Here is a 3,819-nt window from a genome sequence, read left to right as displayed (position 1 = left end):
TACTAGCGGAGGCTCTTGATCCCTTCTCCAAGCCAGAACCCTGGGGCCAGCTCTCTTCCCTGCTGCTTTTCTAGCCAATCGGTCATAGCATCCCATTTTTTCTTCCTCTGAAGGCTCTCTCCATCCTTAGAACCTTGACTGTTGTTACTATTTGAGAGGAAGATGTGCTTGCTAGCCCACATTTTACATTAAAAAAATTTCTTCGCTTGTAGCTCAGATGTTTTAGGGGTCTACCATGCAGAAGGTAGGCCGTTTGCCTGCTGGCATCTCTGGGGTAATGGCTCTATTGTGCCTACCTGGGAAACATTTGAAATAGATCATACGTAATAGTGGGTAAAATGCACCCAGAGTAATCATTTCACATGTTTAATAACTGATGTGCAAACAGGGCTGCCAATCTCTGCCCCGACAAGCTCCGAAGGGTGCCATGTTTTCCTAATCTTGCGGGCTGGGGGAACGAGCCCTTTAAAGCTCAAAGTGGTTTGGGTGTTCTAATGGCCCTTGCTTGCCTTTTGTAAAAACCCGTGTGTCTGTGGGGCTCGTGTGCCTCTACTCACAAGGTGACAGCAGTGATCAGAAACATAATTTTCAATATTTATGATTGAAAATGTAATTTAGAAATGAAAGAAAGGGTACTTGTTCCTCCTTAGCTTGAAGTGAAATCATTGTTTTGAGACGTGTTCTCTATGCAGTTAATCTGGCCAGTGTAATTTACCACACCATGGCTGAATTGTAAGTCTGGTGCTCTATCCATCAAATAAGACTTATTTGTGCAAAATGCATATGAATTAGTAGGTATTGTGTGGTGCTGTGGCGACTTGACTTCAGAAATCTGGAGAAGGCTCCATGAGAGGGAGTTTAGTGGGCTAAACCCAAGACGGTTCATCAAGGGGTCGACAGATTAGTTGACCATAAGTGGGGCTCACATACCAGGTCTTCAGGTCCTTCTCCCACCTGCCTGTGATGCACGGCTGCCACTAGCCTGTTCAGAACTGATCAAAGGATGGCGGCAAACCTAAAGGAGAAAACCTATGGCATGCCGAGGGGTGCCGTTTGGACGGCCCTCTGTGTGTGTTTAGCTTTTTATTCTGAAATAATTTAAGTTTCACAAAAAGCTGTGAAAAATAGCACCGAGAGTCCCCGTGTATTCTGACTCCACCTTCCCCCAGTGATGATATCTTAGGTGACCACAGTACGTTGTCAGAAGCAGGAACTACAATGGCATACCACCATTGATCTTATTTGAGTTACCTGTGTGGATTCTTACACTGGATTGGTTGTCAGCATTTCCCACCTGGATGACGTCCCACGGAAGTCATATTTGTTCACACCGAGCCTGTGTTCCGCAGGGAAACAACCAGCGAGAGCTGAGTCACAGTGACCCTTCCTGGAGGAGCACGTGCTCCCTACTTTGCTGGCTTACTGCTGCGGCATGTACCACTCCATCTGAGTTTGTGACCCCCATAAGAATTGCTACAAGCCCTCCAGTGGTGGAATAGAGTTGGAGGCAGACACACCCTGTCACTTTTCTCCTGTGGTGGGGTTTAATCCATAAGCAAAATAGGCATTGGATTTTCGGTTCCAAGGACACTTTCCTGTCTTTCCAAGGGCAGGGAAGGTGGAGGATTGGATGGAGGTGCCTCTGTCATCCTTGCGCAGGGGCCATGCTAATCTTCTCTGTATCGTTCCAATTTTAGTATATGTGCTGCCGAAGCGAGCACAGATGGAGGTGCCTCTGAAATGCTGTCCCTGGAGAGGTGTCAACCCAGCAGGGATAATTTTCTCCTCCCCAAACTCAATTCAGCCAACACCTATGGATGCCCGTGGTGTACCAGGGGCAGTGGTAGGTGCTGGTGTTGTCACGGATGAATAGGGCACCACCACTGTCTTGGAGGGGCTCTCGGTGCTCTAGGAAAGTGCCACCTCCATCATGAATTAGACTAACAGCAGGGTGCAGTGGGTGCTTTTTGACCAGGACGTGAGGAATACTGCCCCATATCAGAGGCTGGGGCCCTGTGTCCAGCCAGTGCTTGGAATGCACGCGCCATTTGTACCGCAAAGATGGGCAACAAAAGCAGCAGGTGTTTTCTAGCAAGCTGTGGGGAGAAGAGGCTGGGGTGGATGTGGTGGTAGAAGTGGAGAAGGAAATGAAATGAACATCTGCAAAGCATGACAAACAGAATTTCCTTAAGAGTGCCCCCTTCTCTGCAGAGCTGCTGTTCCTCCCTGGCCTCACGGTGTTAGAGGATTAGTTCTGGATTCTCTTAGTAATTAATAGCATTTAAGTTCCAGGGCAGTCAGTTTTGATTAAGCAAACATTAAATAAATCCGATCTGCAAACACTTACTCTCCAAGCACTACTTGGGGAAAGAGGCGGCTGGATGGACAGAAGGATGCATCCTCATTGGATTGCCGGCCACCTCCGAGTAGTTACAGCTGGATCAATACGGCTCCTAGAGCTATAATAAAATGGCTTCGACATGCTCATCTGTGGCTGAGAACACAGTATACACATTGATTTCCTGGCCTGATATAACCCATTTACCTATTCAGCTACTCCGTTCAGGAAGGTGGAGGGGTCCCAAGGCCCAAGGGAGCAATGATGCCTGTAAGTAGGTTAGCAGATGCTTGGAAAATGTCTTAATCTGCTGCACGGCTCCTTCTCAAGGAAGACGTGTTTCCTTGAAAAGAAAGGGCCTCCTTAGAATTTTATTGGCATCATCTGGGGAAACATTGGGAGTTGGGGCATCACCTTTCCTGCTCATCAGGATGGGCCCTTCTCATCATTTAAAATGTTGGTTGTTGAACAATTGCCTTCACTTTGTGGGGTGTCAGGGGCACACACGCAAGCTCATTCCAGGCACACCTCTGACTCTGACTTAGGTGAATTTGGTGCACCTCCTAGAAGGTGCACAAGGATTGCTCAGACAGGAACTATGTCTTCCTGTGTCTATTTTTGCTTTCCAGTATGATTTTTAAAAGAAATAGAGGTGGCTTAATATAAATTAGTGAGACAGCGTGGTATATCACATCTAGTAGTCATTGCAGGTTTGTTAAATAAGGAGACTTATACTTTAAAAACCAATCATTGGGCTCCTATAAATAGTCCTATTATCCATAACACTCAATAAAACAAAGCTGTTATTGTCAGAAGCATTTTTAGACATTTAGGAATATGCCTGCTTTTTTTTTTTTAAGATTTATTTATTTATTTGAGAGAGAGCGAGTAAGCATGAGCAGGGGGAGGGACAGAGGGAGAGGGAAAGAGAGAGAATCTCAAGTAGAGTCTCCTCTGAGCACAGAACCTGACACAGGGCTCGATCCCAGGTCCCTGAGATCATGACCTGAGCTGAAATCAAAAGTCAGACACTCAACCAACAGAGCCACCCAGATGCCCCAGAAATATGCCTGCTTTTTAAAAAAAATTTTTTTATTGTTATGTTAATCCCCATACATTACATCATTAGTTTTAGATGTAGTGTTCCATGATTCATTGTTTGTGCATAACACCCAGTGCCCCATGCCGAACGTGCCCTCTTTAATACCCAACACCAGGCTAACCCATCCTCCCCCCCTCCCCTCTAGAACCCTCAGTTTGGTTTTCAGAGTCCATCGTCTCTCATGGTTCGTCTCCCCCTCCGATTTCCCCCCCTTCATTCTTCCCCTCCTGCTATCCTCTTCTTTTTTTTTTCTTAACATATATTGCATTATTTGTTTCATAGGTACAGATCTGAGATTCAACAGTCTTGCACAATTCACAGTGCTTACCAGAGCACATACCCTCCCCAGTATCTATCACCCAGTCACCCCATCCCTCCC

General features: G+C 46.3%; 1 non-coding gene across 1 annotated transcript; it reads right to left on the bottom strand.

Moving 5' to 3' along the window:
- Positions 1-1,614: 1,614 nt before the first annotated feature.
- LOC118520832 (U6 spliceosomal RNA) lies at positions 1,615-1,721 on the bottom strand. The gene has a single exon (XR_004909854.2). It is a non-coding gene; the product is annotated as a U6 spliceosomal RNA (small nuclear RNA).
- Positions 1,722-3,819: the final 2,098 nt, after the last annotated feature.

This window comes from Halichoerus grypus, chromosome 15 (assembly GCF_964656455.1).
Source record: "Halichoerus grypus chromosome 15, mHalGry1.hap1.1, whole genome shotgun sequence".
Lineage (NCBI taxonomy): Eukaryota > Metazoa > Chordata > Mammalia > Carnivora > Phocidae > Halichoerus > Halichoerus grypus.
The sequence above is the reverse complement of the archived record's forward strand: the minus strand, read 5'-3'. Positions and strand labels throughout refer to the sequence as shown.